This window comes from Pteropus alecto, unplaced genomic scaffold, assembly GCF_000325575.1.
Source record: "Pteropus alecto unplaced genomic scaffold, ASM32557v1 scaffold94, whole genome shotgun sequence".
In the NCBI taxonomy this organism is placed as follows: Eukaryota; Metazoa; Chordata; class Mammalia; order Chiroptera; family Pteropodidae; genus Pteropus; species Pteropus alecto.
The window spans coordinates 338,662-359,041 of NW_006437736.1; the positions used below are offsets into that span (position 1 = coordinate 338,662).

At 45.4% G+C, this 20,380-nt stretch overlaps 1 protein-coding gene across 1 annotated transcript in view; it reads left to right on the forward strand.

The window, feature by feature from the left end:
- Nucleotides 1–20,380, forward strand: part of CACNG2 (calcium voltage-gated channel auxiliary subunit gamma 2) — a 102,031-nt gene that overhangs the window by 45,959 nt on the left and 35,692 nt on the right. The gene's annotated exons all lie outside the window — the stretch shown is intronic.

Consider the following 20,380-nt stretch of genomic DNA (forward strand, 5'->3'; position numbering starts at 1 on the left):
ACAGGCACATGTAATGATATTACAGCAACTTGCATTTCTATAGCAACTTTCACTAGAGAATTTCTCAGTGCTTTGCAAACAGTAATTAATTAGAGCCCCTAACATCCCTGTGAGGGAACTAAGAGATGTGGGTATGCATTTAACAACCTCCAGCCTGACTCATTGTCACCTCTGGGGTGGATGAACAGCTGTTGTTTAAAAACTGTATGGCAAACAGAATTCAACATTTTAGAAAATTACTGGACTTAGTATTCCGAGATGCAACGGGAAATCGGATTTGGTGCAGGCTTTTTGTTTTGTCGTGTAAATGTGATAGAGAGAGATGACAGCAAGATACTGTTTTCTGTGTCATCTGCCACGACTGCATCCCCGAAGGCTGGATCTACCCCATGGCATGAAGTAACTCTGCCAGGTTCATCATTCCAGAGATGACCCCATTACCAAGCAATTTTGCCTTAAGGAATGTAACTAACTTTCTTGACAAACACATATATAAGACTTATCATTTGTCAGCCATTGTTTTAAGCGTTTGGTAACTTGTAACTCATTGGATCCCCACAGCAACTCTTTTTGGGGTCAGTATTATTATTATTTTATTATTATTATTATTATTATTATTATTATTATTATTATTATTATTATTATTATTATTATTATTATTATTATTATTATTATTATCATCACCACTTTATAGGTGAAGAAACTGAGGCACAGAAGGTTAAGAAACTTGCCCAAAGTCACTAGTGAGCAGCTGAGCCAAAATAGTCTAGTTCCAGAGTCCATGCTACATCCCTTACCCTAGGCTACCTTTCAGGTGGGCATCACCTGTAAATAAACTTGAGCGCTTACGAATTGGCATATTTTCTCAACTGGGTCATGCAAGTTGTCTTTTCTTTTTCAAGGAGCTTTTTTGTTGGTTTTATTTATTTATTTATTTTTCATTCATGCGGTTACCAGGAGTAGTGACTCAGAGGCAGGAAGATAATTTGAAAAGAGGGGCGGAAAAAAAGGCGTCCTTTGCTTCAGCACCTTGGAGAGCGCCTTCCAACTGCTTTTCCTGGCAACACAGCAGTTTTTTGGAGTCCTAATGAGGTTCCATGATAATGGGTTGAGTTTGAGGACGGGCAAAAGCCACGCTAGAAGGGACTTTTTTTTATTCCTTTCTCTTACTGAGATCATACTCTTATGACACCAGAAAATGGGTGCAAATTGTCAAGCTGGTTTAACCCAGGTCATCTCAAGCCTGGGATCGGACAGCTCTGGTTTTCCCATTCTTGGGCTACTGGGATGTCTTGGACCTAAAAGCTGGCGAGTTTCATACTTAATATCCAATTTCCTCACTACATATATATGTGCCTCTCTTGTTTGTTTCCTCCCAGACCCCAGAAAAGAGACTATCTCCCAGGGCAATTAGGCTTTTGCCCAAGGACCACTGGTGTACTTTTTCAGGGTTGCCCCACAGGAGAGGCAGTGAAGTTCATGACTAAGAGCACAGGGTTTGAATTTAGACTGCCCAAGAATTCATCTCAGCTCTGCCACTTTCCAGATGGGACCTTGGGCAGGCAGAGTACTTAACTTTTTTTAAGCCCCAATTTTCCATTTGTAAAATGAGGCTAATAATGATCATAAGGTCATCATCATCATCGTGTTATAAGACTGTTCTAAGGCTTAAGTAAGGTAATATAATTAGGTAACAGATTTGATTATGAGAAGAAATAGAGAATGCAGTAATGTCCCTTTCTGAACACTGAGATTCTTGTGATTGACAGACTTTCTCTCTCTGCCTTGGCTGTCAGGGACCTTTGGACCAAAGTTTTCACTTAGCACTGTCGACTCTACAAGGCCCTGTGGCCAGCTCATTGGTGTCTCTTTTCTTCTCCTCTGGCACTCACCTTCCTTTCTGATTGACGTGTTCTTTGAGCCTGATTCTTTTTATGATTTTATTGCCTGTGTCACTTCAGGTCACTGCATGAGATGGCGAGATAGCTATGGATCATTAGAATATAAGTCCCAAGTGAGCAAAAAGTTTAGCCTGTTTTGTCTGTTGCCATAACCCCAAAGGATGGGGACAGTACAAGGCAATGGCATCTGCCTGTAACCGATGCCCAGAACGATCCCTTCACTAGGATCTAATACAATCGCTAACTCGATCGCTTTGCACTGGTGCTGAGTTAGCTGGCTGCTACAACTTCACTAATTACCCATGATTCCACCAGCCCTTGCCAGGCAGATGAGCTGCAGGAGCTTCAGTGAATACACTCATCACAGCGCAGTTTGTCTTTCCTCTGTTGTCTAAGGATAGAAGACAAGGACATGGGGTCGGAGGCTGGTCAGGAAAATTCCCCTTTTATCAAGATAACTAATCTCAAGAACTCAGCTGGTGCAGGCCCCTTCCCTAAAAAGCTAACAGAGTTTTACCAATTCAATAGGAACAATAGAAGTGAAATTAGTCGCAGCAAAAACATGCCCTTCTGACTCAGGGACCCAGCGAATGGGCGAAGCTGTGCCGTGTCTGTGACGGGGAGAGTCCCCTGGGAAGGGCTGGATCCTGTGACACGGCCAAGGCTTCAACACTGCTGCTACTTGTGATAGATTATTAGGCTATGTGAATGCACTAGGGGGCTGGTGGGGGGAGACTTAGTCAAATCCCCATCAAGATCACAGCAGCTAACACAGCCTCCAAACTCTTACCAGCTAAATTCAAGTCCAATTCGACTTATGTTTCTTGAGAGCTTACTATGTGCTAGGGCCAGAGAACTGCTGGGTGCAGCAGATTTCCAGGTATTTGGTTTTAAGAAAACAGTTAGAACGGGAAAAGATGCTTGCACATTTCCCTTTCTCCTCTACTTCCTCCCATCACTCAGTAGGCCTTGGTCTTAAGATTGTTAACACTCTCCCAAGTTGGAATTAGCTTCCCTTTTGATTTTTGGAAGGAATCCAGTCTACCCTCTTCGCTCTCTCAGCGGGTAGCATACAGCAATTCCAACCAGGCAGGGAAGGCTTTTCTCTACCTCCCTCCAGGAAATCTTCCAGCTCTGATCTTGTTTGTTATAAGAATCTTGCGTTTGAAATCTCCTTGGGAATAAACACACATTTCTGATAACTCTAAAGATTAAGCCAATGAAATAAAAATTCATTTTTGAGACATAAACTGTAAATGACCGGGATTTTCCACGGAAATATTGGCACTTTGGTGGAGGCACGGCGGCCCTCAAGTTGACAGTAATTTGCTGCAGTGTGTCAAGCAGTCCTGAAGTCGTTCGATAGACAAGACATCATCAAATACCACATCTGAATTCTGTTCATATTATTAGAATGAAAAGGGTAATGCAATTCAATCGCCTGGAGAATCGCAGTACACACAGACATAAACAGAGCTGGCCGGAGGCAAATTGCTTAGCAAGTTAAGTTTGTCTGCACGGCCCCTGGCTTGCCTGCCTTTGCCCTCCCAACACAGTCCTCCCTTTTACAGGAATCTCATGTGAATTTAAATCAACATGTTGCCTCTCCCAAGGGTATTTGCTTTTTAAATGTTCTTTCTAGTTTGATAATGAGGGGATTAAAAACTCACATTTATCAAACACCTACAATGGACCAGGCACATTTTCACAAACAACATCAATCTTTGTTGCATGCTATATGCTTGTTCATTCAAAAAGTACTTATTCACTATCTACACTGAGCCAGGCACTGTGCTGGGTACTGAAGCTCCAGCAGAGATCAAGAAGTCAGATCCTTCCCTCATGGGCTCTATAGCCTAATGGGATAAAAGAAGCAAGAAACTAACAAATCCATAAACATTTGTCAGGCAGTGATAAGTGCTATGCAGAAAAATTAAGCAGAGTAAGGGGATAGGGAGTGACAGAAAGGAATGTTATGTAAGATAGGGTGGCCATGGAAAGCTGCTCAGAGGAAGTGACAGTTAAACAGAATGGACAAGCCATGTTGATAAGTGGAGGAAACGCACTCTGGGTCGAGGGAACAGCAAGTGCAAAGGCCCCCGAGAGTGCTCGGCGTGTTCTAAGAAGGATGCGGGTGGGAGAGAGGAGAGTGAATGAGGGGGAGAAGCAGAGGGGAGAAGCAGAGGAGAGAGGAACAGACAGGAAGTGGAGGCCGGACGTGGAAGTGCTCGTGGGCTAGGATGAGGAATTTACTCTGAGGGATGTCAGAAGCCATTGGAGGGTCTAAGGAAAGGGGCAACGTGCCTTGACTTGCAGAAGCTTGCTCTGGCTGCTGGGCGGGAATACGATAAAAAAAAAAAAAAAAAAAGAGGCCCCTTAGGAGACAACTGCAATTAACCAAGGCAAGAAATGAAGGTGGCCTGGAAAAGGAGCGAACCTAGGGAGGTGATGCTAAATAGTCAGGCACCACTGTCTGACGTGGGGATTATGGTCCCCGTTCTGCAGATGAGGAAACGGAGGTGCAGAAGGGTGGGCAATTATCCTAGGCCAGCTGTTTAAGAAGCTGCCATACTGCAGAGGCCTCTCTCTCTTTACTCTACCACAAGTTTCTCTCTTACTGCAGGAGGAAAGGCACTGACTGCTTCTTGGTGAAGGAATTTTACTCCTCAGAGAGCAGGAAGAGAGAATCTGGGGAGGTTGGAGATTTTTCTGGGCCCTTGTGATCTCACTCCAGCCTTTGCTTTGAAAGGAGTTAATGATAATAGTCAACACTTTTCAAGCTATTACTAGGGACTCAGCAGACTTCTAAGCGCTTCCCACTTGTTATTGCGAATATTCCTCACAACTGCTCCCAGGAAGGAACTACGATTATCATTCCCATTTCACAAGTGAGGAACCTGGAGCTTAGCTCTATTAACTGGTCCCAGGTGACAGAGCTGGGACATGAACCCTGGCAGGCCGGTTCCCAGAGCCCTAACTCTTGGACGTCATACTATTTCTTCCTTGAAGAGACGTTTACTTTTCAGTACTTTTCTGCTGAAATAAGAACATGACTGCCAAGCCCCACTTTGATGGATGACAGAGATGTTTCTAATCCTTCATTCTTCCGAGTTTCAAGGGGAAAGGGATGAACTAGAGGTACAGGCTTATATGGGGAGGACAAGGATGGGAACAGGGATACAGGCAGGAGAGGAGGAATGGATGCAGGGGACGGATTCCCAATAGACAGGCTAAACTATTCTGGAAAGAAGAGAGGGTAGTATGTGCCCTCAGGGAGAGAAAGTAATGGGGGAATGCTGATTCTCAAAACACCACAATCACTATCTCCCCAGAGCCCCTGTTTGCTCTCACCCCAAAAGCCCGCCCCTCTTTATCCACCTTGCCTCAAAGGCACTTACTCATTTATAAGAGCTCCCCTGATCCCCTACTCTTAGGTAGAATTCACCTAACTCCCCTTTATGCCCCCCTCATGCAATAAAAATAAACAATAATCATAATAACAACAAAACATCTTCTCTTTATTGAGCTTTGCTTTTACATTTTATCTCGTTCAATTTAGCATCAAAACAGCCCTACGAGATGCATATGGTTATCTCCATTTTACAGATGAGATGCCCAGAGCTCAGAGAAGTACAGTGACCTGCCCGAAGTCACGCGATTGGGAAACTGGAAGATGGGTGATCCAAATTTGGAGCGACCCAGCTCAGAAACATAGGCCTTCACCCTTACACGCTTCCATATCCACCCCTCACTGAGTTAGTAGAGGGCTGGCACTTTCCCTCATTCACTTCTGCATCCTCAGCACCCAGTTGGTACTTAGTAATATTAATGGAAATGACGCACAGATGAATAAGGGAACAAAAACTGGGTTATAATGAACTGGCTTCTATAAATATGCTCACATGCACTCACATTGTCAGAGACAATGCCAAAGGTTTATGAGAACCGTTTATTCATTTGACAAATCTTTTTCAGCGATGATTGGAAATCCACTACATGCCGAACAGTAGGTTAGATGCTAGGGAGATGGCAGGAATGAGCACCATCCTGGTCCGTAACCTTGAGAAGCTCATGAAATAGAGGGGCAGAAAGACCAAAAACAAGCCAACAGCCAGCAATGTCACAAAGGAGAAGATATTTGCAAATTACTAAAGAGTGATGAAAAGAGAATGCAGGATACTTAGACAGGGATGTGGGGTGTTCTCTGAGCAGGAAATATTTAAGGTTGAATAGAAGTCATTCAGGAAAAAAAGCGGGGGTGGGTGGGGAGTGTTTCAGGCAGAAGGAATGGCATATGTGAAGGCCCCAAGGCAGGACTAAGAGCTTAGAGCCTTCCAGAAAATACAGGAAGACTAGTGTGGACAGAGCCAGGAGTGGAGAAGATGGAAGCAGACAGAGCAAGAGACACATGCGGGGCCTCACGGGCCAGGTTAAATATTTTAGATTCTAGCCTAACGGTGATGGGGACCCTTTGCGGGTATGAAGCAAGGAAATGCTATCCTTAGATCTCTTCCTGCTATGTGGGAGCTGGGAAGCAGAGAAGGAAGCAGAGAGACTGCTTAGGAGGTACTTGTCACACAGATAAGAGCCACTAGGGCCAGGGGCGTGAAGAAAAGTGGATGGATTTGAAATCACTTCTAGAAGCAGGACACTGAGCACGGAAGACAATATTGAAATAACTCGGTCATGTCCACAAATGGACCCACGATGTCCTAAAGGCGGTGTGGACTTGGAAACAGGTGAGATTCTAATCTACAATCCATCTTTTCTGGTTATGTAGCTTTAGGCAGGTCTTCAGGTCTAAGGAGGAGCCTCCGTTTCCTCATCTGTACAATGAGCATAAGAGAATCAGCCTCCCAGGAATGCTGTCACTGATTGAGACAATGCATGTGACAGGGTGGAGCATAGTGACCTTCTCCGAACAAGCGAGCATCCCTTTGCCACCTCCAGACACCAGGAGTCTGACTTTTGAACTGCCTTCCTGATTACTGGACTCTACTGCCCCAGTAAATATTTTTAAAGAAAGAATTAATCCCCATGTGCTTCATGCTAAAGAGAAAATGCAGAATGGCCATACAACGGCCTGCCAAGCTCATCCCACTAATATCTGTCACTGACCACGGTTTCTCATTGCGTTAGTAGTAACTCAATTACCAGCCCCTGGGCACCTTCAGGCACCAAGCTTCTCCCATGGGTCCCTATTGTTTTTCTAAGAAGCCCAGGACACAAATCAATTTCTTGGCCCTAATGAGAGCTTTTCAACACCTGACAGTTGCTATTGAGCACGTGCTAAGTACAGTCTTAAGGCCACCCAGGCTGCCTCCCAAGACGGAGGTCCTGGCCAGCAGGGAGGTGCTGGAGACAAGGGTGCATCAGAGCCTCACACTGGCAGATGCTGCTGCCTTCAAAGGCGGCCCAATTATGATGTTAACGCCTGGACATTAATCCCTGGGTCTTTGCCAGACAGGATCTGCTCTGCTCTATGGTTTAATAACACAACTCCTCTGGGGGATCAAGGAAGGGTCTTGGGAAAGCCATACTTTCAACGGCTCGGATTCAAAGCCCGACTTCTCCTCTGCACCATATCCAAGGACTGAAGATGTCCAAGTATTTAAGCAGTGTGAATGCCAGCCTCGATCACCACAGGGCAGTCAGCAAGGATTGTTATTGCAAGTGAGACCCAGAAAATTAGATGTCTTTCTCAAGGAAATAAAACACGTTCGCGGGAGCTTCCTGAATACAAATGTGCATTCCTGATACTCAGGTTTTTGAAATGTGTTAAATAAATGGTAAGCTCCACAAGAATAGGGGAAATAGCACAGTGTCGGGCACATAGTAAATATTTTTGGCATGAATGACTAGCCCTGATTCAAATTCAGTATCAGAACTCTGCTCTGTGGTTTGACACATGGTGGTATAAACTATCCACTTTGTATTATCGATAATAAATTTTTTTTAATACCTAGCTCCTCACCATCCAGAATGCCCCTGAGCCACCTTTTCCTTTGTCCAGCCTGTGTGTAAGCCATGGAAGCAGGTCCCAAGGGAACCTACCAGATGCAGGACCACTCAGGGCTTCCTCGAGGTGACTGAGTCTGATATCCAGGGCATATGTGGATGTGAACCTGACAATGACACATTTGGAGCAGGGAGAGCAGGGTTGGAGAGTGTATTCTGAGCAGAGAGATTGTCTATGCAGTGTCCTGTGGCTGGACTGCATAGAAGGAGGTGGAGAAGAATAGAATGAGATGAGGATGGACAGATGGGCAAGGCTCAGACGATGAGGTACTCAGTGGCCATGTTAAGAATTTTGGCCTTTATTCTAAAAGCAGTGGGAAGTCACTGAAGAGTTCTGGGGGTGAGGGACAACAGGAGTGAAATGGTCAGTAACCTTGGACAGACTGCAGAGGAGCCTAGCTTGCATGCAAGAAGGCCAGCTGGGAAGCTAAGCCACAGTCCAGGTGAAAGATGATGACAGTTTAGACCAAGGGGGTAGCAGCAGAATTGAGGCGAAGAGGGTGGATTGAAAACAGATTGAGGACTTAGTGGATTGGACATGCGGATGAGGGAGAGGGGAGTATCCGAGAGGATTCCAGGAATCCTGACTCTCACAACCGGAGATGGTGAGGCAGGAGATGCTGGAAGAGGGACATGCTGGAGGGATGGGAAAGGGGCGTGGCTCACAAGCTCAGGTATGGCAATATTGAGTCTGAGATGTCTCTGAGGCATCCAGATGGAGACATCCTGATGGCAGTCAGAGATATGAGAGTACAGTTTGGAGAAGTCAGGGCCAGAGCCATGAATGTAGAAGTCACTGATGTCCAGGTGGTAATTTAAGCTGTGGACATCGAGGAGATTTCCTAGAGACATATCACATCACGGGGATGCAGCATGAGTTACTTAAGCACTCTCCTCTTATTGGACATTTGAGCCGCTTCTGATCTTTTGACATAAATGTCCCAGTAATAAATATATCCTGGTCCTAATTTATAGCTTTACCAATACTCTAGGTTAAATTTCTAAATACCCTATCTTTCTAACATGGTTAGCAATGGATAACTGCTAAGGGAATGAGTATATCATGTATCCAAAATAAAATATAAATTCTTATTTTTGAATGACCATCATCTGTGGTGGCCCATGTGACTGCTCTCTTCTGATATCTGGTGATCTGCTGTCTTCCCTAACTAGCCAGAAAGAAAGGAACTTCTTCCTCCGAATTCTGATGGCTAATCCTAGACACGCTCACTCCATTCTTGCCCTTCAGAAGCCACATGTTTTAGGGTATATATACACTAAAGGGTAACTGTCTTCCCTCTTCTAAGTACCTTGAACTTGAGAGCTGGGACCGTTTTATACTTCTTGATACTCCCTCGGGGCCTAGCAAAACTGTGCAGGATCGACGGGTAATGACTATTGTAGATAAACTAAATGGGCAAGAGGATGGTAAGAACCATGTCTATTAAAATCCCACTACATACCAAGACCTGTTCTGGGAGCCTTAAACACAATACATTTCTTTCAACTCTCAAAAAAATGTTCTGTCTCCATTTGCCAAAGGTATTTGGGTAATAATATCTCACATAATAGCTAAACCCACAAATCCCAGGGGCTTAACACATAGAAGTTTATTTCTCACTCGGCATTTGTTTCTCGCTCACTGGAAGTTCAAAACAGACAGCTCTACTCCGAGCACTGATGCAAGACATATGCCTTTTGATCTCGCGGCTCTACCGTCTTTAGCACACAGCTTCTGAAGGTGCCAGCTTCCTCCGCCTTGAACCAGAAGGGAAAAGAGCATGACAGGTGGCCCGTGAAAGGATCTTATGGGCTGCACTTGGAAGTGGCACATATCACTTTCTTCACATTCCACTGGCCAGAACTCAGTTGTCTTGTCATACCTAACTGCAAAGAAGGCTGAGATGGAGCCCGGCTGAGTGCTAGACTAGAAGGGAAAACAGGTTTGGGTGATTCATAGCGTCTCTGCCATGTGATCATAGAAACCAAAGCCCAGAGATGCTAAGTAACTTTCCTGATGACATTCGGTCTATGCACAGCAGAGACAGGAGTCACACCCCAGTCTGTATAATGCCAAAGCCCAGGCTTTCTCCAAAACACCCTACTGATGGACAGCAATCATTGGGGTGCTGTCCTTCTGGGGCCTCCAAGATGCATCTATTTGAATTACCTAGGCAACTGTTTGATCTCACATACACCTCAACTTCAAACTCCAGTGAGAGTGACAGATTCGCCCTAAAACCAAAGTTCAGATGTATTTTGCAGATGCATCCTGCATTTCTTCCAGATGTGTTACCGGTATCTTCCTTCAACAACGCAATCAACTCACCGACATGCCCTCACGTTAGGGAGGCACATATTCCTGTTCTAAAGTCTCTGCCTTATAAACTTGACATATTCAGATGTTATGGCTTTTATCGTGAGTAAATTAAAGCTTTTAAAATGTCAGAATGTTTTTGTTTCATTTGACATTCTCACCATAGGTCAAACTGCCTCCAAAACAGACATGTCTAAATGGCTGTCTAACCATATCGCTCAGGATGGCTTTTTAGGACGTCTAAGACGTCCGGGAGTGTGGTGATCCAAGGCCCTGGCAGGTCAGTAATTCTGTTTGGATCTGTTCCCATGTAAGCAATTCACAGGGCATCTACTGTGCTATGAACCCTGGGCTTGCAAAACCAAAAGGAATCTTGGGAGGTCACTGGCTCTACTGGCTCTAAATTTTAAGATTTGCAAGAATCTTAAAATTGTGGGAAAAAAAATAATGAGATTAGTACTAACAATAGCAGTAACCCTCAATGAATGCATTCATCAAAAAAAAAAAAAATCAACACTTTTTTGAGAGCTCACTTTGTGCCAAATGCTGTTATAAAAGCTGGAGATAGAACTGGACATAAAACTAGATCCCTGACCTCATGCGGCTGACATCCTAAAGGGAGAAGAGCTTACGCACAAATAAACATACAATGCATTAAGTGGTGCTGAGTGCTATGAAAACAGATTAAGAAGAGAGGGTGTAGGCAGATGAGCTGGGGGTTGCTAGGTTATACCGGGAGCTAGGGAGGGTTTCTCTGAAATGGTGACACATTTAAACAAAGAGCTGAAAGAGGCGAGGTCATGAGCCCCTAGATAGAGGGGATAGTAAGTGAAAAGGCTTGAAGGGAGAGTATTTTGGCGTTTTCCAGAAACAGGAAGGAGATCAGTCAAGCTGGGGGAGAGTGGCAGGAGGGACAGTGGCAGAGAAGAATGGGAAGGGGCTCAGATTGGGTAGAGCCTTGTAGCCCATGAGAAGGATGTTGAGTTTTTTACTTGGACTGAGACAAGGAGCCTTGAAGGGTGGGTATGGCTAGAGAAGGGAGGAGGTTTGAGGACTGAGTCTCGGGGCATTCTGCCATTCATGGCTCTGGCGGATGAGGAGGAGCCCGCCAAGAGGCTGAGGAGAGAGGTAGGAAGAGAACCCAGTGAGGGGTGCCTGAAGGCAAGCGAAGAGGGAGTTCAAGGAGGGAGTGCCTGACCAGACGAAGTGTCGCCGATTGGTCAAGCAAGATGAGGACAGAGAACTGACCATCAGATCTGACAAGCGGAGGTCACTGGTAACCGTATTACGAGCAGAGAATGCTGAAGATGAACGTCTCTCTCTCTCTCTCTTCTTTCTTCTCTCTCTTTCTCTCTCTTCCTCCCTCAATCCCCCCTAGTATTTTCCTAGCACAGTATAGGTTCTTTATATGAGTTTCCCAATTTCATTAACAGGACCACTTTGAGGGGCAGTTGTTGTCTCCATTTTACAAATGGGACTCAGGGAGATAATACGATTCATAAGTGTGAAAGCTGGACTTGGCCTTCACGTGCGTCAGACCCCAAAGCACCTGTCTTCGTTCCTCTGGGCTAGTCCATGTCTCTCAGAGGTTGTCTGGGGCAACCAAGACAAAATAAGTTCCCAATTTTTAAAAAAAATCTCAAAAAATAGGTCATTCAGCTTCTCTCTGAACAGTGTCTGAGTCATTCTAATGATGCATATCTCCTTTAGATTCTTAATTAAAGAGATTCCACAACCCACCCATGTACACTGCCACACTGTAGAGCTGTTATTCAAGGAAGTTCCTCCTTTTATTACTCCACTTTCTTCCTCATTTAAGAAAAAAAAGTCTTATTTTGAATAGGAAAGCTATCCTATTAATACAACTCTCAGAAGAATGTGAGCATTAGAGAGCTTTTTCCATCTCAGACCCAAGCATGGGCTCCAGGCCGAGATAGAAAGCCCCTGTGCCCGCTGGAAAACTCTACTGGGCTGTCCCACTGGCCACGTTATCTGTTTAGATGCTTTGAGCTGCAAAGTAAGAGAAAACGCAATGCAAACTGGCTTCACAATATGGAAACACATTGCTCGTATAACTGAGCAGCTCCAGCCTGTTTGCTGGGTTTCTCAGTATCCTCGGGGTGGGGTGAGACAACCACAGTGATTTGAAACTACACAGCCTCAAAAGACAACACCCGGAGGACGAGACAGTGTCATTTCTAGGTACTCTCAGGTAAAAGCAAGGAAGCTGCTTTCCCAGAAGCCCCAGAAAGCCACTCCTCCTGTCTCGTTGGCCCGAGCCGGCCACAAGCCCACACCCATACTAATCATTGGCCAGGGGTCAGTCACCTGCCTAGACAGGAGGGCCACCCCTGGAGCTGGGGATGGGTCAGGTTCCCATGAAGAACTTGGACAGCATGGAGGAGGGGGAGGGGCGATCGCAAACAAGTCAGTGCTCAGTGAGGAAGACAGAAGAGCCGGGTCGTGGAGTCTGCTGCGCCGGAGGCTCCTCAGCCACCCTGGCGCTCTGCACTGCCTCTCAGGGCATGGAAACACCATCCAGGAGCTCATCGAACCGCGAAACTAAGAATTCACCATCGCCCTCATCTCACATTTGTAGTGAGTCCCCGTGTCCTGCATCTTCCACCCACTACATATCTCAATAATCTGCCCACTTCCGTCCATTGCACCTTACTTTAGGTTACAGACAACTCTGTCTGGACCATCACAACAGCATCTGAACTGGCCTCTCTGCTTCCCGCCACGTCCTTCCAAATGAACATCTACACTGGAAACTCATCTCTCGAAAGATGAAAGCTGACAGCGATGCTCCCTTTTGTAAAGGCCTTCGCTGGCCACCTGAGGCTTCAGTGCTGTGTCTGACTCTCTCGTGGGGCCAACGGGATCCTTTGAGACCCCTCCCTACCTTCCTGCTATCTCTCACCCTTTTCCATACATGAGTTTATGCCATACTGACCCACCCAGAGGTCCCCGAATGCTTGTTATCCCCCTCTTAAAACAAAAGAAAACAAAACTCTTCCTCACTTCTATAAATGGCCACCATCTATCTGCTGCTCCGACAAAATAGCCTAGGAGTTATCCTTGATTCTTTCTTTCTTTCTCCCCTCGCATCTAATCCTTCAATGGATAATGTCGATTCTACCCCCAGAACATAATTCCAAACTGTCATCTTCTGTGCACGGCCACAACTACCATCTCAATCCAGGCCGCCGCAGCTTCCCACCAGTCTATCACAAGAGCTGGCCGACTGGTCTACGTACCCACTCCTGCCCCTTACAAACGATTCTTAAAGTCCTCATCGGGGCCCACAGGCACTATGTGACCCAGCCACTGCTTCCCTCTTTGGCCACACTGTCTCCTTCCACTGTCCCCCGCGCTCACTGCCCTTTCTTCTGATCTTTGAAGACACCAAGCTTGTTCCCATCTAAAAGCCCTTATTCTTGCTGTTCCCGCCACCTGGAATGTTCTTCCCCAGGGCTTTGCATTGCTGACTCGGGGCACAGCATGAATGGTCATCTCTCTGACACGGCCTCCCTGGCCACCTGCATGCCCAGCGCATGCTCAGGTCACATTACACTTCCTTATAGTCTTCATAACACATCATCACTATCTGAAAGCCTCTACTTTTGTTGGCCTGTTTGCTTACTTGTTCGGTGTCTGCTCCCCTAGAATATGAGCTCTCCGAAGGCAAGGGTAATGTCTGTCTTGCCTGTCGGTTCTTGGGACAGTGCCTGGAACACAGCAGGAGTTCAATGATCGGTGTCTGAATGAACAAATGACTATTCCACCTGCCTGGCTTATATGCTTCTCATCACCCGGCCCCCGTTACCTGCCTAACTCCTTTGTGTTCTTCAAATTCGTCTCTGCCAATCACCAGCTCCCACACACACACGCACATCACTGTTGCCTCTCCTCTATTTCACATAAAAGCTGCCAGCATTTACCTCTATCACTGCATAACAGCACCCTGCATTCTAGCTATGGCTCCTTCCCCCATGAGCTGGGCTCCCTGGGGATGGGTCTCTGTCCCTCCACACTGCATCTCCATCACCCGGCTCTCAGCCTGTCCAGAGAAGGCACTCAGTGACTACCTACTGAAGGAAAGAAACAATGTATTCTTCACTCATCACGGGGCTTTCATAATTCCTTAAGAGATAAAATTAGACCTATATTACTCATTTTTCTCAATCAGCCTTTAAGTTTGAGATTTGGGGGGCATCCTAAATACCCTTCCAATGTCCCTTGAAATCTTTATTCTTGCTACAACTGGCTAACACTGCTCTGAATTATTTGGGAACTGGAGCCTCTCTCGACATTGTATTTCTGATTGGTTGCTATTCATTGTGACAGTTGTCAGATTTTTTTTTATTTATACTGAGCTCTCTCTGGGGTTTAGTTTACTGGATCCTCTCAATCTAATACTAGAAAGAAGAGAAAAATGACTTACTGTAAATCTTTTTTATTGAAGGTGCACCATAAAACAGACCTACTTTCACCTCTCCACTATCTCCTGAGATTTAAGGATTCTTGGTTTTTATTGTTGTCTTTACCATAGAGAAGTAGGAGGCTGGAGAGGCTTATGAGCTCCACCCGGGAGGGACCACTGGGCTCATACTCCCCTGCCTGTGGACGCAGACAGGGGGAGCTTCCGAGGGAGCACTTGACAGTTTCAAACCCATAGCACACGCCAAGCTGAGGAAATTTACTATATGACTCACATTCAGAGAGCTAAATTACAGGCCATTTTCTCCTACCTGTCCCTTCTGTTTGGTTTCTGGCAGAAGTCCATGGGTAAAGCTACCAGTTTCCACTGGGAAAGCAAAACCCTAACTGTAAATGATGGCTTCCAGGCTCCTTCAGAGAGAAACTTTCTCTTGCTCATCATAACTGGTGGTTCCACTCAGAAGAGATGGTGCCGAGTGGAAGCATTTGCAGGGAATGAATATTTCAGAAACTCAAATGAACATCCTCTCAGCCAGTCGGTCACCTCCACCCCCTCCAACATCCACCCAGGCTGGAATGTTGATCAAAGTCAATGGGAAATGGCTTAATACTCTGCTTCATTTTGTCTCTGCACATACTAGTTAGTCAGTCACTGTGTATTTGAAAAACATCGTCCCCAAACATCTATCCTTTTTTAAAAAAAATAGCATATATTATTCTTGGACTGTATAAGCAAAACATGCTCATTATAAAAACTTTGGTAAATACAGAAAAATATAAAGAAGACAAAATAATTCACCCAGAAACAAGCATTTTAGGAGAAATATTGAAAGTTTTTTGTCTTTTTATTTCTGTGACTATAGATATATCTTTTAATCAAGATTCAGACCATATCAGATACACAACTCTATGCTGTCTTTTGTCTAAGCTTCATATCAAAATTTTCCCCATATTCTTAGTCTTTGAAAACATGACTGTGAATGGACTAATCATCTTTTGCTAGCTTTAACATCCACCTTAGATCAAATAAACCCAGTTATCAGCTACCCAGCTACCCCAAAGTGACCACTGAGTCCAAAATTCAAAAATCAGAGTTATTCATCTTAACTGCTTTCTTGTGATCTCCATGGCAACTCACCAATAGGCAAGACCAAGGTGATTTTAAGGTAGCAAACCTGAGAATGTAGAGCTCAGAGCCCAGCCAGGGGTTATCTGTAGATTACAGGATTATAGGCTGTTTTCACTTCTTTTATTATCTCTCTCTGAACAGACTCAATTTGTTACCATGAGCATGCCTTGCTTTTAAAATCGGAAATATACCATAATGCTATTTTTATTTGAAAGCAAATAACACCTAATTATCTATTTATCCTCGTTCTCTCATTCTCATTCTCTCTCCGTACACACACACACACACACACACACACACACACACACACACACACGATCGGAAGTCCCATTCCCACCTTCCGTTTTTCCCAGGCGCACAACCTCCACCTCTGCTAATACTTCCCTTCCCTAGTCCTGGGCAGGCGGGGGTGGAATAAGGGACTTTCACCTGATTCCTCAGTCTCTCCCTGTCTGGCTCCAGTCCACACATCTCAAACCTAATGAGGCAGCATTGCTCAGCAGAAAAGAGATGAACTTTGATGGAAAAAGGTTTATGATGTCAGAAGGGTTGTGTCGCTTCCTATCTGCATTACGCTGGGCAAGTCACTTAACCTCTCTGAACATTAGTTTCATCTGTAAAATGAGGATAAGGATATCAGCTTGCAGGATTATACCATGATTAAATTAAGTCATCTCTGACAAAAGCTTGCACCAAATAAATGCCTTCACCATATGTTTGCTGACCATCTTTGGGACCTTAGTTTTATCTTGAACTGCCATTCTTTCCTCTGGCCAAGGCTGAGGCCAAGAACTCTTCAGCTATAGCTACAGACTCTTACTATCAGCTGGGACTTATCTGCTTTGGCAGAGGGGTACTTTTTTATGTTGGAGCCAGGAACCTTCGCAAAGGGCCAGGAATCTGGTTTCAAAAGCAAAACATTAAGTAGACAAGAACCAAAATATTACTCGGCTCTCAGAAAGCGCTCTCCTGGTTGGCTGAGGTTTGCTTTTGCAGTGAAATCCACAAAGATCTTTCATAAATATTGTCTTCATTGATAAAGAAGGAAACCGACCAACAAAACCCTGATAGTTTCTAGTTTCTATTCCCACATGTTATCCAATTAAAAAACATAAAGAAAGGGGAGGAGGGGGAAAAGGTGGAGATGGAGGAAAAAAGAAGATAAACATGAGAAAGATCGATATGGATTAGACGATTCTTTAAAAAGACATAAAAAGATAAAAAGAAAGAAACAATAGGCAAGACTGAAGTAGGTCGATGCCGTCACCCTTTGCCAGAGGAGCAAGCTTAGGCCGAGCACTTAAGTGACTTGTTCTGAAGCTGAACAAGTAGGGATCAGAAACAGGATTAGAATTTGGAGCCTTAGTTGGTCTGCAACTGACACTAATTTTAAAGACGTCAATGCAAATGTATTACCAGGTTTCAGGCAGCTAGCTCGTTCTGCTAAATTTTTCATGTCTGTGCCTTTAAATTCCCGAGCAGCATTGCCTGTAACTGAGTAGCACTTGTTTCCATTTTTTCTTCTTTTCTCCAAGAAAATGACTAGATGTAGAAAAACCCATATAGTCAAATTACTTTCAGAAGGTTTTACTAAAAATTATTTTTTAAAACTGTAAAGATAAACACGATGTCTCCAAAGCTGTGCAATTTTATCAAATCAGACAAAGCATAATACAAACAGTTTATTTTTAAGAACCCAGATTAGCTGCTATGATTAGCTACTATCGTTGGTGATTATCTAAATGTAATATGTTACAGTTTACAGAATGGAGCAGCCCACTAGATACTTTGAAGCATTGTTCATTTCTTCTACAATATTTACTCTGCACAGAGTTTGTGAGAGATGCTGTCTAGACCCTGGGGCCACCAACCAAGGCAAATGAGGGGTACCAGTGCCCATTCACTAAAGGACCCTGACCTTCATTTCAGCAAGGGGGTGGGCAGCTACACAAGTAATTTGAAGGCAGAATATGATCTCCAAATTGTACAGCCAAGAAGGATTTTCTTATCCGATCCTCATTTAAAACGAGGTACAGAGAGGGGAAGGGACTTGCCCAAGGCCACGCAGTGAGTTACGGGGAGAGCCGGAAAGAGTTTGTAGACTCCATATCCAGTGCTCTTTCCTTTAGTGTAACTTTAACAGTCCTGCGCCTGGGATGGTGTAAACCCTGGTAATGCTGCAGAGACGCCTTTTAACACATTTTAGGACCCTAGCCTCAAAGAACCCTAGATCCAGAAGGGACTCTATAGTTCATAATCAAGAGGGCATCACCCCAGAGCTGCCAAATCGGTCTAGGGTCACTGCCTTCGCTGCTTCTTAGTATTCTGAAGGCACAAATCAGACCTTTCCCAGGACACTAGGAGCAGGTTCAGAGAGGGACCAGCAGGATGGAGAGATGACTGGAGTCAGAGGAAAGAGGAAGAAAGAGACACAGGGAGACAGCTCGGGGTGGTGGTCACGGGCATGGGCTTGGGAGGCAGACAGGCCCGGGTCTGACCCTCGAGCTGGGTGGCTTTGGGTGAGCAGCCTGACCTACCTGGGCCTGTTTCCTCATCCGTAAAAGGGAAACTTTGCATCCCCCTACCTCGGAGGCTTGCCACAAAGACTCAGGGAGCTCAGGGGATGACACGGGGTGCCTGGCACGCAGTCAGTGCTCCCACCACTAGGGTGGGCTGAGAAGGTGCCAAGAAACCTCCGCCTGCTTCACAGCTTCACCTCAGACCATACCAACCACCTCCCACACAGACGCCCAGCGTTCGAAGGTGCTGCGCGGCTGGGAAATGATTCGTGAGGTGTCCAGAATTTCAAATCGCCAATTCCAGGGAAGCCAGTCCTTTTGACACCTAAAGCTCAAGGGAGAGGAGCTTCCCACTCTCGGGATCGTGAAGCTTTAAGAGCTGACGTGTCTTGGTGATGTGGGATGAGGAGTCGCCAGGTAAGAGCAGCACACACAGAGGACATCGAGGCGAACCCCATCTTTGAGGCCCAGGGAGGTCAGGCAACTTGCCCAGGGTGACACAGCGTTCATGGGGTCAACTGGGTGGAGTGTCTCAGTCTCCTCAGCCTGACGGCAGAGATAATAATTGGGGTTACTGAGAGGGCTCCGAGAAATTTTGCAATAGACCATTTTGCACAAGGGCTGGCCCACAGGTGTCTCAATTAATGATACTAACTGCGATGCATATTATTATTATTACTATTATTATTACCACCACCATCGGTATTATTATTATCATCAGTTTTTAAGCAATTCCCCAGACTCTCAGTCCAGTTCCCTTTCAGTGGCTTGAACCTTATTCTTTCAGACTCAGTCTTTCTGTGTTAACTAACAGTTAACAAAGTTATTGACAAACTCGGCAGGGCCAGGCACCACTGTCCTAACTCGCTTAATACAGCGAACGTTATCAGGTAGGTATTCCTGTTACCCCATTTCCCAGATAGGGAAACTGAGCACAGACAAGTCAGCCACATACCTGAGATTACACCACCAGGAAGGGGCAGAGCTGCGAGATTTACTCAGGCAGTCTGGCCCCAGGATAGGAATGCCAAACGTTTAACACTCCAAAACCTCCAAAGTTATGCCTCTGAGTTCTCCAAATTCTGAAGATGAGTGACAAAGACATCTTACTTTGCCTTTTAAGTAATTTAGTGTCAGAGCAGGATTGGCATAGAGTAGGGGCCTAAAAATTGTTCACTCTTCCTCTGAGTCGCAGAGCTGAATTTCTGCTTTCAGGGGGCATTTTTTGGCCCCCAGCCTCACCCGGAAGTGGCTCGTATCTACGCACATTGCTAAGCTCCCTTTTCCAATGCTAAGGGTAAGGAAGTAAGATTTAGACCAAGGACTCTGAGAGGACATCCCTGGACTGTCAGCCCCTGGGGAACTTGTTAGAAAGGCAGATTCTCTGGCTTCACCCCAAACTCATTCAATCAGAAACTGTGGGGCTGGGGTCTGGCTATCTGCGTTCCAACAAGCCCTCCAGAATTCTGGGGCATATTGATAATCGAGAACTACTGATGTAGTGATTTGTGTTGCATCTAATCTGTGCCCAGTTCATAGTGGGAACTCAGGAAATGCGGGTTGAGCCAACTGGCTGGGTCTGAATGCCACCCCTCCACCAACAAGCAGAGCCACCATGGACAAATCACTTAACCTCTCTGTGTTTCCGTTTTCAATAAAAAACACTGAGGAGAGTGAGCAGCAGATAGTGAATGCTCAGTAAATGTCACCTGCTGTTTAACTGTTGTCTTGGCAAATATATAAACCAACGTGCGTACTTAACGTGATGGAAAACAGTGCGGCTTGCCTTGCCAACATTCAAGTTTGTCTTAAATGGCTGAAGTTCCAGTTGTCTTTTTAATTCGGCTCTCTTCAAGAAATAGGTACCGAGCATCTATTATTTGCCAGTGACTTTTCGATTCTGTGATGCCAGGATGAATAAGACACTGTACCAGGAGACAAACACAACTGACCTGCAGGGAGGGGAGGGCAGCAGGCATGTGTCACAGTGTCCATGAGTGCACGGGGTGGAAAGGGGAGGTTCCTGGAGTGTGTGTGTGTGCGTGCGCGCGTG